General features: G+C 48.8%; 2 protein-coding genes across 2 annotated transcripts in view; both read left to right on the top strand.

Moving 5' to 3' along the window:
• Eef1akmt2 (EEF1A lysine methyltransferase 2) overlaps window positions 1–16,537 on the top strand; it is a 75,204-nt gene that overhangs the window by 35,613 nt on the left and 23,054 nt on the right. The window lies entirely within an intron of this gene.
• Fam53b (family with sequence similarity 53 member B) overlaps window positions 4,419–16,537 on the top strand; it is a 101,348-nt gene continuing 89,229 nt past the window's right edge. Inside the window, exon 1 of the mRNA XM_029480196.1 lies at window positions 4,419–4,919. The gene's annotated coding sequence lies outside the window, so the exon portion shown is untranslated. The remainder of the gene's footprint in view (window positions 4,920–16,537) is intronic.

The raw sequence follows: 16,537 nt of genomic DNA, 5'->3' as shown, positions 1-16,537 counted from the left end.
TTTCTTTCTTTCTTTCTTTCTTTCTTTCTTTCTTTCTTTCTTTCTTTCTTTCTTTCTTTCTTTCTTGTGACAACTACTCCAGTTGCCACCATCACAGATACATCAGAGGTGTGCTCTTGTTAATTATTTCTTACATCGCTTTCTTCTCTGTGTGTGACTGTTTTGCTTATATGTGTGTATGTTGTACTGCATGTGTGCTTGGTGCCTGTAGAGGCCAGAAGAGGGCATCTTAGCCTCTGGAATTGGAGTTAATGGGTTAATGCTGGGTATCGAATCCAGGTCCTTTGCAATAACAGTAAGTGCTCTAAACTGCTGAGTAATCTCTCCAGCACCCCGGGTTTTGTTTTTTGAAGTTTAGTATTAGAATAGTAAGGCCAGTTTAGTTAGTTTTCTAGTAACTGAATGCCTTTGTTGCACTCTTTTCTTTTTTATTTACTGTGAATCAGCTTTAATGCCTGTTTTTCATCCCTGCACTTTCTTATAGCACATAATAATAATGGTCACTAGGAACTTTAAAAAAGTTACTACCAAATTGTTTGAGTTTTCAACTCTCGCTCTGTTCTTTTTAGCCTTTAGCTTGCCTTACCCAGAGGTCTTCCATCCAATGAGTTGCAAGCGTGACATTTGCTGTGTTTTCAGCACCTGCCAACTTGGAGACCAGGGTTTGTGCTCAGGACATAGGCTTACAACCCACATTTTGTGGTACACAATGCCGTCCCAGCTGGCATGCTTTCATACCTCAATGGTGCTAGACGTTCGGTTACAAAGCGGCACTGCTTCTCATGTGCAGATTTCCTCTCCAAGCTGCTTTCAACGCTTATTCTATATCAAAAGAGTGAGCTTGGTATCATTAAATTCACTGCTGTGGTTATTTTTCAATGGAAACATATTTGGTTTATTTTTTAATCAAAAATACATTTTTTCTTTTAAAAATCAAAATGCTTCTAAATAGGCTAAAATAGCCTATGTTTTATATATCTAGCGTGTATATGTTATAGCCCTAGATTTGAAACTCATTTTTCATGGTCAATAAAAGCATGGGAAAGAACCAAAGGATTAATGTGTTATAACATACTTAATAGGTAGGGCAATTAGTTGTAATGCATTGTAAATGTGGGTAAAATTGCAGATTTTCTTCTGTGTAAGATCTATATATGAAAATTGCCCCATGATGGGCTCAGAGGTTTGGCCTTTAACTTTGACCACAAAGTTTACATACTTTCCAAAGAAGTATATTCTATCAACTTGCTTTCAGCAGCCAATCTCTTTAATAACATTTCAGGTGGATTTGGTGACGTCTGTCTTTCCATAATCTATTATAAGCAATCTTAAAAGGTTTTGCTTGAAAAAAAGAAAGTCTTTTCAGATGTAGAAAGAACAGTGTGAAATGTGAGTGACTGGCTCTTAATACAACAGTGTGACAAAGAGGCGCAGTGGCTTTTAGAAGCTGAATGAAAGGGTGGGTACACGAGCGTCTGCAGACTCTGTTGGCCCAGTATAACAACACATCTGATGTTTGTTCAGTTCACTTTGTTAGTCTAAATGAATTCCTATGGTTGTTCTCTTATAATTTCAGTGGAGTACTCTTAGACATAAGATACCGATAGGTGCGAAACTGACCATTTACTTGCACCGACTCAAACTTCAAAGCTTAGGTCTTTGTTGTTTGAGCATCACATTGATCTGGATCTAAAGGCACAGAAATAAAACACCCACTAACTGCTTTAGACACTCCTTCGTGCATATCAAAAGCAACCTTTACCCTCCTCTCCACACATGTGCTTAGGTGAACATTAGCTTGTTGATACAAGTTAGAGTTGGCTACACCCTTCCTTAATAAAATACACCCTTATTGTCTCCTGTTGCTTAAGAGCTGTAAGCTTGGACTTGGGGAGCTGTAACAGTGATTCTCAGTGAAGGATACATGATGCATACTATACACACAAGCAGCCTTCTATTTGCTAGGCTTCCTTTTGGGGGAAAGCCAAAAGAACCAGTATTGCTTTATCCCTGTGTCTCATATTGGTCTTAGAGGAAGAGACTAAGTAATCCCTGTATTTTATACTTTCCGGGGTGTTGCATGGTCTAAATCAGGTTAGTATTTATTGAAGATAATGGCAGAGTTACAGGTGGTCGTTTTTTAGATCTGTGGATTTATTTCTGAGTTGGCCTGTGAATTTGCATTTAGGTGTCTGGCTGTACTCTAAGTCTGGTTCTGATTTGGTTGATCATTTAGACACGAATAAAGACTAGACAGAGCTCCCCTTCCTCTTCCCAGCTGCTGCTTACCTAATCTTACATGCAGTTGACTGGGTTTGTGTCTGTCCTGAAGTAAACAGAACTTTAATACAGCAACCTAATGGACAGGACTTTTTATAATAAAGAGCCATCACATTTAGCATTAAGAAACCAAGATGTGACGACATGTATGGAAGACTGGCAAAAGCCTTAATGTGTGTGTGTCTTTTTAGCCTTGAAGATTCAGACTTAGACAACTCCGTTGGTTAGCCAGCTCCTTAAGGAGGAATTTTAGTCCTAGGCAAGGTCAAGAAAGGCTAAGAACCAGAAAAACCAGGCTGTTTAGGGTTGGAACTGAGGTTGGAGCAGAGGAGCTCTCATAACCCCCATCCGTGGAATTTCATGAGACTAACATGGTTCTGAAAGCAACAAGAGTAATGGCTGCAATAATTGTTTCCAGGCTTAGGACCCCTGGCATCTTGATTTTTTTAAGTTGACCTGATGAACTAGTAATTGCAGGGATAAATGGAATGTTTGCCAGCAGGAGTCACTCTAGGCCTCCCAATAAAAAAGCTAAGTGCATTAAATTCTATTGTTACAGAGCTTGGAGGCTACGGTGGTAGTGCTGTGATCAGGTGGCTTTTGGGAAGTGACCATACGTGTATTATAGTAGCCTCTGCTTTTCCCATGTGCCTGCCTTCTTTTGACAGAACATGTGGTTCTTATTCCTTTAAAAATAAATAGCCCTTAACATGTTTCTTAAAAGGAAGTAATGTATTATGGATATCAGCATCTTTGTAGTCTGTGTATTAGCACACTTGGCCTTCTTAGAGTGATTTGATTATGTTCGAATCATCTCTGAGGTGAACACACATCCTTCCTTCTAATGAGCATCTTCATCTTATGGCAGAGCCTCTGAAATGAGCTGTAGTTAGTGTGAAATATGTTAGCTCATGCTTTTCTGAAAAGAAAGAATAGGTCCAGTGTGGTCACAAATTGAAATATTTCAGCAATAGCCATGAAATCTAATAGTTTCCCAAGTGCACACAAACTCAAAAAGTTAATTGTTCATTTATGTTTGATACTAGGATTGCAACATTGGATTAAAACCAATTAAATGTTCCTCGAAGCAACAGAAAAAGTTTCCTGATCTATGAATAGAACCATTCAAACGGTGCAGACACAATCCATGTAAAGTAATGAGGTGTTTTGTTTTTTTTGGCAAAGGGGAACGCAAAACAGGCATAGAGTCTTAAAAAAAAAAAAACTCTTAAAAATCTTTTTGGATAAAGTTAATAACACACATCAGCAGGAAGGAGTGATGGGAAATCTAGGACTCCATTTCACAAGGAACATTGTCCCCTCCCCCCCAGGTGAGCTGCACAATGAAAATACTCTGCTTATTCTATCAGGGTTACATTCCTGCACTTGAGTCAATATCCTAAGTTACAGAACTAAACATGCCCTGCCTCTGCTTAGCAACAGCAAATCCTTCCTTCCCCAGTTGCATGTATTTTGGATGTGGCATCTGAAGTACAAATTCCTCAAATTCGATTGCACCCAGAGTCCGGAACAGTGCTTTATTATCCTAAAGTGTGACCGCACCAGGGTCCCTGCCACCCCCCCTTTGCGGTCTTTTTCGCCACAGATTCTTTTAAACTGCTAAGCCAAACCCGGAAGCTGGCCATCTGAAGCCCACGAGGCCTGAGTTTCAATCCCGACTTGTGCGGTGCTACTTCCCTGAGCCGGGGCATCCAGGCGTGAGAGGTGCGTGGTGCGGGTTCACTGGACACCCGGCCGCACTGACGGAGGCGCGCCGTGGACCACCCCCCCCCCACTCCCCGCCCACCGGCGGCTGCGCGCACTGCACCTCGTAGCGGCACGCCGGGCGCCCCGGCCGCGACGCCGCCCGCACAGCGCCACCGAGTTCACGCAGCCGCGGTCGGGCGGCCCGGCGGCAGCAGTGGGCACTGGCGGCCTGGCCGAGGTCGGTTAAAGGGACGAGTTGCAAACAGTTCAGGAAGTGACAAGTCGATTTCCTCCTCCCCGGGAGTCGCTCGGTACAAAGCGCTCGGCGCCGGCAGGATAGCGTGCGCACGGCGGACGCGGGCGGGCAGCCCGGACGACTTGGCGAGCGCTTGCAGTGACGGCCCGCGTCCGGCGCGCACAGTAAGCGACCGGGCCGGGCAACCGCGCCAGGGGGCTGGTCCGGAGCGGGGTCGGTGCGAGCTCCCCGGCGGCGGCGGCGGGGGAAGTTGGGCTCGCGTGCGCTGCGCTCGCTCTTTCCTTCCTTAATGCTGCTGGCTTTCTTTCTCCCTGTCTCCTTGTTATACGGCGGATCCGGTGGTTTCTGCCGGCGCCGACTCTTGCTCGCCCTGGTGCAGGCGTGAGACTTGTCAGCGCGCTGGCGGGGGAAGAGCAAACCTAGCGCTGCCGAATAGTCTGCGCTCCGCCGACCCGGCGGACGGCCGCGGAGACGGCTGCGTCCCGAGCAGCCCCCTCCTTTGAGGCTCAACTTGAGCCCTGGCTTGTGGCAGCAGCGAAGGCGCTGAGCCCCGAAGTTCCGCATCGCTTGCAGACAACTCTTTTGTTCACGGAAGTTTACACCCGCCACCCCTGGGATGCGGGCGCGCAGGGACGACTCCAAGGCTGCACGACTGACCCGCGCGGTGTCGATGGGGGTGAGAGGGCGCTCTGCCTAGGGAGGGGGAAGCAGCGGCGTGGCCGAGGCCAGGGCTTGAGGAGTGGGGGGTCGCCTGTGCCGGCGTGGTTTTTGCACATGGCGAAGAGGGCCGTCCGTCACAGGATACTAGCCTAGTCACATTTTTTTTCTTTCTGCCAATCCTTGATTTGCGAGCCGGTGGGAGTCAGGTTGCCAGCTAGGGGTTTCACTTGGTAGAACCGGGACCAAAGAGACTTGGAAACCCAGAATCCGAAGAGGGTGATTTGAGTTGACTCAAGTGTTTTCTCGACCCCCTTCCCGCCCCCACATACACAAGCTCCTCTTCTACCCTCAGACTAGGGGAACAGTGCTTGGGGGTGAGTGGGACAAGGGCCTGGAATTGCGTGGGCAGGCTTGTTCTGGACCCTCGCCTTTGGACGCCCCCTGATGCTCCTGACCGCCGGGTTCATTAACACGTACTGTACTTAGTACCATGGCGAACAAAGAAAAGCTCTTTGCAGCATTTGGTGAATGGGATTCTGCCTCCTATAGGCCACACTCTTGAGTTTTCCATACGGTAAAATTGGGACTCTGGTGTTGGGAAAGTGGCCCCCGTCGTGGGTTGCATTCAGGTCCTGGCCCCATTTGTGCCGCCGCTGCCGCCTCGGTACTTGTCTCGCAGGAGTTGGTGCAGATGGAGCTAGGCTGGTGGTGGTTCAACAGGAACAAATGTTTGTTGAATTATTGGACGGTGGAGAAAGGGACTGCTTCAAGAGTTGGAATGACATTGTTTATTGGCTCAGGAAGCCAGGCAAAATGTCTTGGGCTCCTTCAGCATATTAGCAGACCTCCAAATGACATGCTAGCATACGTGTTCCCAGCAGTCTCCACGCCTGGAAGGGGGGAATCCCTCCTTGCTGAATCCTGGACTCCCGTTTTGAACGATATGACTTGATTTGAGGCCCTAGGGAAAGAATGGAGTCTGCGCACCCGTGCAACTCACGATCTTGACTGGGCCACCAAGTTTTGGTTTCATTTTAATTTTTTCCACTTAGCAGGGACTTATCTCAGTAACAGTTCTGACAGTGAGTTGAAGGTCTGTAGATTCCCCTTCCCCCTTTGCTGTGCGCTAGATTAGCAGAAAACTTGTTCCAGGTGATAGGCCCCCTTTAGTGAAAGAAGGGTTGAGTATTAAGGTTAGTAACTGTAGTTGTAGACTCAGGGAGTGTGCAGATCCAGTTTCTGGACCCTGTGGTAGTCAAGAAATCTAAGAGGCTTGGAGAATGCCTGCGGTTTTCTCCCAAGTGTCCACATCGGGAACAAGATGCTCTTGAGACCAGTTCAGAATAGCTCTGGTCAAGGACTCCCCCCCCCCCACACACACCCCAAGAGTGTGATGTGCGTTCATTTTAACATCAAAGCAAGCGTTCTGGAAAAGCTGGCTGCAGACCTGGACTCTAAGATTGTTGACGGCAGGATAAGTTCGCTGTTTTGATTGATAATGATTCTAACCAGCTTCTCCCCTTTGTTTCCAGTGTAGTAGGTATGTTATGGAAAGAGTTTTAGATAAATACTTAAAGGTCTTCATAGAGGAGTCACTCAACTGACATGTTACAGGAAGCCCTTCCTGGGTGCTCACCTGCTCCTCCCCCCTTTCCTTCTCTCTCTCCTAACCGTCCCTTCTCTCCCTCCCTCTCTTCCTCTGTCCCTCCCTCCTCACCTTTCTTTTGCCCCTTGTTAGTTGGTACCCCCTAGCATCCCAATCCTGTAGTTCCGTAGTAGCTGGTTTGTTTTAAGTGAGTTCCTTGAGCTGGTGCTTGACCCATGATGGGAGCTCAGCAAAAGCTTGCTAGCTCTCCTCCTCCTTCAGGAGGGAGCTGTGTTTAATAAATACTGTCAGCAGGGGGCACTGTGGAGCAATCTGGTGCCTGCAGAGCTCTTTAAAATGCACACCCTTCCCAGCCACTCCTCTTCAGCTGGCACTGAGGGTTGAGGGCTGGGTCCTCAGTCCCAGCTGATGTGTCATTCAGGCATGAGACTTTCTAGGGTTAAATCATGCATAGTCTGGAAAACTTGTTTGTGCCCATAAGGGGGAAAAAAAAAACCACTGAAGTAAACGCTCAGGTCAGCACAACCCCCACCACTGTGCACACCTCTCTGATGTGTAATAAAAGAAACCTGCAGGCATAATGTGTTATGTAATATGCTGATAGTACAAGTTTTGGTTTTAGATGGGAACCAGATGTGGACAGACCCTGTTTAATTGCTCTTGAGATGAGGGGAGGGGGTGTTAATAGATTAAGTAGTTCTGCGAACCCCAAAGGTGGTTTGTTTTTTGCTTTGACTTAGGGGATAGCCCCAATCTCAGGGCTCTCTCCAGGTTACTGCCTCTCTGTCAGAACTGCTGCAGCTGTCCTTTTTGTCAGACTCCTCCTCTCTCAAAAGAGCCAGTTTGTTGCCAACGCGGAGCACATGGCTGGGTCTGGCTGGGCTCAGCGCTGCTTAGCTCTGCTGGGCTCGGTTCCTCCTCTTCTCTCTCCGTCCAGCTGCTGCCCTGCCCTCCACTGTGTGAGACAGAATGGCCCAGGGACTTGGGTCCTGCCAGAAATGCTGAGTGCTCTCCTTCTTAAACATTGTCCTGGAGGAGTGTGTTCACACTTATTCAGTGAATACCTTTTCCCAAAACTTGTGCACTTAGTCTTCTCTGATTAATTTCTGTTTGTTTCCTGCCCAACTTTATGAAGGTTTTTTTTTTTTTTTCTCTATACACTCGAATCACCTTTATTATTCTCCAGGGTTGGGGACTGCTTAGTAATAGCTGACCCCATTAACAGTAGCTTCATTGCTTGCTGGGCTTGTGAACTTTGGAAACAAACCCAGAGGCTTAGATATGCTGATGTGCTGCTGCCCTGAGACTTGCTTAGACAATTTTTGTTTTAGTACAGTTTACATTAACATGATTAATGGCCATGCCACTGAAAAGTCTATATTCAAAAGCAGTTCCCATTCCCTAGGGTTCTTCATATGGTGAAGTAATTTTCCTTGCCAAACAACATTGTTTTAAGGGTAACTGGGTTGACTTAATGCAGACCTCAAGTGCACGTGGTTTTGCATGAAGGTTTGGCCTTTGTACGTTTGGAGTTATGGTTTTGATGGTGTGTCTGTCTTAATCTTAAGGAACCCAGGTCAGAGGGAATCTCTGTGAAAATGCTCTGAGGATCTGAGCAGAAATCAATGCTTTTTGAATAAAGTGGGAGAGAATTGGCTGCAGGATGTTTTGGAGGGGTGCTGGGAGGCTGGAGCCAAGGACAAGGTTGTCCCCTACCCCTAAGTGAATGGAGACACTTGAGCTTTTCTGAAAAAGAAAAAAAAAAAAAAAAAGAGATGTCCTTGGTCGTCCTCCCCCACCTTCCCCTTGGTCGTTGTTAAATGCCAATTGATTGAGAGGGAAAGCACTGCTGGGTGGGTCTGCAGGCAGCCTCGGGAACCAAGAAAATAAAAACACTTTCGAAGGACTCGGCAAGAGTTTGCATTTCAAAGGGTCTACCTTGTAGACTTTCACATCACGTCAGGGGTTACAGAGAAGTGTGACAGGCACCCCCACTCTTTTAACCGGTCTCTCTCTCCTGCTGTGGGGGCTGGAGGGGAAGCTGCCTTTTGCTTGGGGGATGGGAACAGTGTGGTCAGATCTTGCTAGGACTTCATGGAAAGGAGAGCAAACCTCAGAGTCATCGGTGAGTCTCTAGGGGGGCTTTTCCCACTGTGTCACTCTCAGGCTGGCGACAGCAGGTCGTGTTGGTAAACAGCCCGTCTGACCCCTGAACGGGGTAGCAGGCCGACATTTGATTCTTCCTCTCACTCTTTCCCTTCTTGCCCTATACAAAGAAGCAGATTCTTGCCCAGTGCTAGTATAATGCTGCCCCCAAGGCTGTAGCCCAGTAGATGCAGGCTGAGGCTCTCAACAAGACCCACGGGGGAGGGGTGTATGTGGAAGGCACGAGGAGCCCGGCCTCCTTGAGTACAGCCAGCCCGCACTTCCACAGAGGAAACTGAGGCTCTGGGAAACCAGATACCTGGTCCAAGGCCACACAGCTGGAAGGCAGAGAAGCCAGTAGCAGCTGCTGAGTCTGGCTGGCTGAAAAGCCTGCTTTCCCCTCCACCCTGCTCTCAGTTTTGAGTGTCACAAGCTAGAGGCACTAGGTTCTGTTTCATCTCAAAGCATACATTTTGTTTAGTCTTGTTAGCACAACAGCAAAACTTAACATTTTTAACTGCCCGGTTAAACTCCATGCTGCTTCTCCCTGTCCTGTGCCCCTCCCCCCCCCGCCTTTTTTTTTTTTTTTTTTTTTTTTTTTTTTTTGCTTTAATTGAACTCTTGAATTCTATCTTCTGCAGCCCAAAGGCGGGGCCTTAGCTCGGGGTGGGGGGGGGCTGAGATGTTTTGCCTGAACTTTCAAAAGACAGATTCACAAGAAAATGTAATTATTCCCAGTGACCTTCTGGGGGAAGCAGGAAGTAAATTTGGCAGCTCCAGCCTCCCCATTTATTCAGATTCCATTTTTTCCACTCAAGAGATTATTAAAAGGGTTTTCAAAAGGCGGGTGGGCTTTTTTTTTTAAATCTAGCTATTTATTTATTTATTTATTTATTTATTGCATTTGTAATTCAGATGTCTCAAAGTAAATTATGTTGCGGTGCTTGCCACCCCAGGTTCGTACAAGTATCATATTTTGTTTACATGTCTGAAGTAATCAGAGAAGACAGTTGCACATCTTCCAGCACAGGGGGACTGGGGCTGCCCCTGCCTGCAGACTCTCCATCCCCAGACAGATGGTTCAGTGCAGGCAGTCCAGTGTGTGGATGTGTGTGTGTGTGTGTGTGTGTGTGTGGTGGGGGGTGATGTTAGATCCCTGTGTGCTGAATTTTTAGATGGCAGGGCAGTCGCCTTCCTGCATGGCTGTGAATTACTTACTGTAGAGGTTTAAAAAAAAATCTAGTTGCCTGATTATGCGACTTCCAAGCATGGCTGGGGTCAGGGGCTGGGGGTGGGGGAGGGACCCAAGCACTGGTATTTCTAATGCTCCTGGGTTGATTCTGTTGGACATTTGAGACTGAGGGACAGGGCAGACCCTACCATACTTTGGTCTCTTTAGCAGGGGATTAGGGGCCTTCTGGTGCAGGCGAGGAGCAAGAGCCTTTGGAATTTTCCACTGCTGCCTCCTCCGTCTCTGTGAAGAAGAATCTGAAAGGTGCTCACCTCTGGGCGAGGTGCCCACTGTGGACGGCATCCAGGTAGTTCCTGTTTCTGTTGTCAGGGAACCCAGTCTTTGCTCAGGGTTCTTGAGATCTCTGAGTTACCTACCTCAGTGCTGGGGAGGGAAGGAGGCTGCCCAGGCTGTGTTTTCAGAGTGGTTCTCTCAAGCAAGCTTCCTCTGGACTTCATGGAGGTTTAACACATTGATGGTTTCAGGGGAGGCAGGATGCAGCTTAAGGCCAGGGCACAGCTCAGTAATCTTTCTATGAAAATGAGGGTCAGACCTGGTTTTACCTCATGGCTCAAAGCTATTCATAGGGTTACAGTGTGTAGAGCTGGCCAGTGGCCTTGGAGAGAGACCTTCTCCGACCTCCCAGTTCAGACTAAAGGAAGAGAGTTCCACCACTCTGGAAATAAGGTGACTGCTGAGATTGCCTGTACCTACCTCCTCTCCTGAGCCTTCACCCGCTGATCTCTCCTCCTGGGATCTCATCCCAGCCTCAGACCATCTGCTTCCACACAGGTGCAGGCTGACCGAATCACTGCCACTCAGAGTTCTTCAACCAATCAGCGCATACTCACTTGCTCTTGGCGGGTGACAGAGCCATTTTCTGCCTCTCTGCAGGCCCATGCTTACCTCAGCTGAAAGGTGGGTGGATGGCTCAGTGTGCTCAGCCAGTGCTCCTCACTAAGAGATGGGGCGGGATGGAAAGGCCAGAAGCCAGGGCAAGATATGATTCATGAAAAAAGGTGTTGGCCTCTAAGCCCCTAAATCTCTGTGGCAGCGAGTGAGGTTAGTTTGGACCTGGTACAGGGCAGAGAGAGGGCGAATTCTCCACGTTCATCCTGCAGACATTGCCTGGGTCTTGCTGAGTGTCCAGCTTGGAGATGGGCAGCTTGCTTCATTAGTTTACTTGTTGCTCAGCGCACTGGCCCCATGGTATTGCTTAGAGGAATCTCTTGCCCTCTTGAGAAGGTCGTTAGGATTTAATCTCAGCCCTTCTATCATGCTGTACCTTCTCCATCAATTCTAAGGAAACAGACTTTTTGTTATAAGCAGTGTGCACTCCTGCCAGGAGGGGCCTTGAATATCCGTGTGGTAGGTTTCTTCTGTCTGCTCCATTCACCTTGTCACATGGAGGCCACTTTCCCTCCCAAGCTGAAGCACAAAGTACTGTCCCTGCCAGACAAAAAGCCCAGCTGGAGGAGGCTTTGGCTGCTCTGGCGCTCACACTGGCCAAGGGCCTGGAATCAGAGGGAGGTCCTGCAGGCTTACTGTCAACAGTCTTTCTGCACGTTTAGAGGTGAATGCTAATGTCCAGGTGCTACTTGCCATCTTCTGGGTGGAGGGGGAAGGACTGTCTCTTGGTGTCAGTGAGTACGGTGTATGTCTGTGATTCTGTGTCTTTAAAAGGTGTAGAGAGAATGCAGGGTGGTCTCTCTGGCATAGTTCTACCGACTGGGCCCTGGGAATTGTATCTCCATGAAGTCCCTCTAGCAGCCATGTGACTTTCCCAGTTGTAAGGTCCTGGGTACTATACTGCTTCCTAGTTAGGCCTCGTTTGTCTGCTACTGTCTCTGGGCCTCAGGCTCCATAGCTTGCTTGCATGCCTCCAGTGTTTCAAGAGGATCAGGTGAGGGTTTGGGTTCTTTTCTTTGTTTGGTTGGTTTTGTTTTGTCTGTAAAGCCCTGTCAGAAGGAGGGTGGTGCCACGTGGAGGGATGTAAAATAGGAGATGACTGGCAGACAGAGGTCCTGTCATGGGCAGTCAGGACAGTCTCCTTGTCAACCAGGGAGTGGGAAGAAGCAGGGACTGTGCATTATCACAGGAGCTTAGAGCTAAGCGTCAGGGGGAGACCATTCCCATGTCATTTCAGGCAAAGACAGCACTCATCTCTGCGATCAGTACCCAGCTGAGAGCACGGTCTCCTGGGACCGACTGTGTGCCCTCGAGGAGGTGCCCTCCCTGACGTCCTTCCTCTGGAATATGATAACCATATTATAACCCTGTGGGTTGGGTATGCCTAGAGTCCAACGGCCATTAGTGGCAAATGTGTCACCAGGAGGACAGTCGGAGGATTGCTGGTCTCATCTGGTAAAGATCACAGTGCAAAGCGGGGAGCCTTTAGCTGAGCTCTTCTGGACAAGCTTTTATGCTCACCTTAGTTAGGACTTGTGGCTTTTTCAGGGAGATGAGTTGAAATTATGAATTATAATTTAGTTTTTAGTGTGTGTTTTTCTCTCTCTTTTTTTTTTTTTTTTTTTTTTGGTTTTTCGAGACAGGGTTTCTCTGTATAGCCCTGGCTGTCCTGGAATACACTCTGTAGACCAGGCTGGCCTCNCACTCTGTAGACCAGGCTGGCCTCGAACTCAGAAATCCGCCTGCCTCTGCCTCCCGAGTGCTGGGATTAAAGGCGTGCGCCACCACGCCCGGCTCTAGTGTGTGTTTTAAAACAAGAGTTAAAAGTAGTGAAATCTTTTAAGCTTTCTCTTTAAGAAATCTTATGTTTACTAAAAGTGAGTTCGCCTGGCTCATAGAAAATTAAATGTATGGATAGATGATGATGATGATGATGATGAAGATGATGTGGTCTCAGGATCTTGGCTCCTCTCAGCTCCTCTCAGCCTGACCTATATGAGTGGATTCTCTAGGAACCTTGGGTGTGCCTATCCGGGCAGAGGGCGAGGGGCCCATTTATCACTTCTCAGGTTTGGTGTCAGAGTTCGCAGTTGGTATCACTGATAGGCACTCCCTCTCTGCAGGCACCATCCCTGACACTGGTGACAGGTCAGCACTCTCTCGGTACAGGTTGTGGTTCAGCTGGTGCCCACTCCCCAGTTCTTCTAGAACCCCGCCACCACCTAAATATGACTGCAGTCTCTTCAAGGAGCGGGACTTTAACTAAGCTATGAGTGGCCTGCCATGATACTTGTGTGGAAGTCAAATGACAACTTGATCCAGTGACACAGGGCAGAGCCTAGGTGCTCACAGTGCTTCTCTTGATGCAGGTTGCCCATTCCCCGTGTGTGTGTGTGTGTGTGTGTGTGTGTTCATGTAGGCACATGTGCATATGCGTATGGATGCAGAGGCCAGAGGTCAACCTGGGGTCCTCTTCCTCAGGCAATGTTCATAGTTCTGATTGCTTTGGGGGCACATCCGAGTGCGTGTGTGTGTGTGTGTGTGTGTGTGTGTGCCTGTGTGTCTGTGGCCTGCCATGGTGTACGTGTGAAAGTCAGAGAACAACTTCATGGAATTAGTTCTCTTCTTCTACCTTTACGTATGTTCTTGGCATGGAGCTGAGGCTGGGCTGTATCACTGTCCCTGGCCTGCCCATTCCTAGTCCTTCTGATCTCTGTGTCTCAGGAGTATTACATCACTATCAGCCATAACTCGCTTCCTGTGGGGAGGGCAGAGCAGCACAGTTTTCCTTTCCCTTATATTTTTTTTCCTTTTTCCCCCGTTTGTTTGTTTTGTGAAAAAGTTTTCCCTGGGCTGGCCTCATACTCATTATGTAGCTGAGGCTGGCTCTGTGGTCCTCCTGCCTCAGCTTCCAGGAAGAGTACCAGGGTTATAGCTATGGGTATAGGGTTACACCATACCTATCCAAGTACATACTGAAATTTTCTTCTGTACTTCTGGCAGCTTTGGGAGACATCCCTTGACAGAGGAAGTCAGACTTATGACTTCTGGGAGGGGCTCCAGTTCTGTGCTGTGGCAGCCCCTCCCACTTGGGGGCTGGCCTTAGTCATCTGTCTTACTGTGTTCCTTCTTCCAACCCGTCACAGACCTTGCTTGTCATGATGATGGTATAAGAGCTACACTGAGTGTCAGATCTGGTAAATACATGTGTGACACACTCTTAGGCCCCAAAGAGCTGAGAGCTGAGAACCTCAAATCCTAGCTCCACAGCATGGAGGCTTGAGTTATGGTCATCAGTGCAGTTGTTCATTGGGTTCCTACAGTATGATTACTGTAGTGGAGATGTGTAGACACAGGTACACAAGAGTCACACAAGTCTGCTGAAGTTGTAGGGAGGTCATTTGGAGCCAGCTAAGGGGTAGAGGCCAGTCCACCTCCTTGGAAGAAGGGGCATTTGACTTGCATCTTAGGGATGAGAGGGGATGTGGACAGATGAAGGCTTCAGAGGAGGAACTAGCCAGGCCTGGAGACCAGTCGTCTACACAAAAGGGACAGCAGTCGCAGGAAACTGTCTCTCTGGCACTCAGAATGTTGGACTCCAAGGTGACATCTGTGTAGATGGGAAAAGCTAAGCTGGTCAAGGCCAGGCTGGCTGTGGGATGCCAAGGGGTGTGAACTCAAGGCCAGGCTGGCTGTGGAGTGCCAAGGGGTGTGAACTAGGAATGGCAAGCTGATGCTTGCAGGTGTGAAGGCTCTTTGTCTGAGGAGTGTTGGCACAGGGCAGGCTAGGAGCAGACAGCTTGGAGGCCACTGTGTGTCCTGGGAAGGATATGGTCCACAAAGGCAAGAGGCAGGTGAGGGTCAGGCCCAAGCATCAGATGCTTAGGTCCCACCTGATGAGTAAGACCTAGTTTACACGGGAGCTGGGCCTGCCCATATGGATATCTGTGCAACTCTGGAATGGAAGCCACAGGCTTCTCCAGTAGGCTCCACTAGGTGCTATCTTGTTGGTGATAGAACTGACTGAGGGTCTTGCCTTGACCTTGGAGCAGGCCTGATCTAGTTTATTTTAGTCACAGGGAGCGTTCAGTGGGGCACCTAGGACTTGCAGGAACAGCTCACGTCTTCCCCGTGCCTGGACTGTATCAGTCTATTTCAGCCTGCCATGAATTACAGAGATCTGACTCACTGTAAAAATGCTCCAACCCCACCAGCACCAAGGGGAAAACGCCTCTCATCATGTTGATGTGATCGGCACGAAGCTTTGCTGCCCCTTGGGCTCTGTTAAAGCATGTTCTTCGAGGGTGGGGGAGTTGCTGACACGGGGCCTGGGAAGCAGCCTACCCAGATCACCTGACTGCTGGCGGCTGGCCCTCCTGAGTGAGCCTCACGGCCTTCAGATGCCTTCCCAAATTCCAGGCCCAGTTGATTGTGTGGCATGTGACTGTGGCCCAGAGGAAGAGAAGGAAGAAAACTAAGGAGTCTATGAGGAGGAAGCGGCTCAGTGCCCAGTCTGGTCCTTTGGATGTCTCTTCCAAGCCCTGTGGGGTTTGCTCATCAGTTCTGACTCCTGAGGTGGGATTGGGCAGTGAACCTCCTATTCACCTAGTTCCCAGGAAGGCTGGCAAAGGCCTTGACCCATTCAAGGAAAGGGAGAAGACAGAGTGGGCCTGGATGAGCTCCCGTTGGCCCAAAGGTGGGCTGCAGTACTGCAGCAAAGAACGCCATGCCAGAATAGAAGGTGAGACCCTGTGTGGAGCAGTGGTAGGCCACAGCTGAATGGGTGTAACTTGCCTTGGGGAGATACCTGTCCATTCTTTTAGTTTGTGTGCATTTTAGACATACTCTTGTGTGTTGCAGAGAAGACTGCAGGAAGTCACAATTATGTAGCATGGTTTGCTGCTACATAAGTGCGTGGCCAGTGGTCTGCTCTCTTCCCCTGCAGAGCTTCCTGGCTTGCTAGCTTCCTGCTGGGCTCTGAACCAATGTGACATGCCTGACCCAACCCAGTCCTCTCCCTGTATTTGGAAGAGAACAGCCAAGCACAGCCACTCCTGTCCAGTTTCTGGGGGAATTAAAGTTGGGAAGGGACCTGATGATGTTGGTAACTGTTGGGCTTTGAGTACCCCTGGAGACAGAGGCCTAGTTTTTGGTGTTGAGCTGGGGTTGAAGAGAGGACTGAGCCCCAGTGCTGCCGCCGAGAGGATGAATGCCTATGTCTCAGTTTGCCTTTGTTTAATTTGTGGGGACAGGCCCCTTGGTGCTGCTGGTGCCAGGGCTGGATCCTAGCTGGTTATGTATTGTGTTTCTGGAGAAGGTGGTAGTCTTAGTGGTACCCATAGTAGATAGACTGAGGAGGGGAAAAAGGGCAGGTACTCGGTCTGGGTGGGGTCTAAAGTTCTGTCCCAAGTAGAGTAAGAAACAAACTTTCACTCAGTTCATGTGGACGCTGGCCTCCTCCTGTGGAGAGTTGTACGACTCTGGAAGGCTGGCGTTGCACAGAGCAGTGGCCAAGGACAGGAAAGCACTTTTCCATTTCCTCATGGGAAAGTGGTGCTGTGCTCAACAGCCTGGATTCACCTGGTTCTTCAGTGTATCAAATGTCACATGATCCTGCGCAGTAGAGGGTGGCGACCACAGGAGGCTGTTCCTGTGGTTACTGGTAATGGCATGGAGCTGAGAACAGTATGTAGGGTCCCTCGACATGTCAGACTCTTAAGATGTTATTGGCTCTTCCTTTTTT

Source organism: Mus caroli, chromosome 7 (genome assembly GCF_900094665.2).
Source record: "Mus caroli chromosome 7, CAROLI_EIJ_v1.1, whole genome shotgun sequence".
NCBI classification, from domain to species: domain Eukaryota; kingdom Metazoa; phylum Chordata; class Mammalia; order Rodentia; family Muridae; genus Mus; species Mus caroli.
Note: the sequence above shows the minus strand (reverse complement) of the source record. Positions and strands in the feature narration are given on the sequence as shown.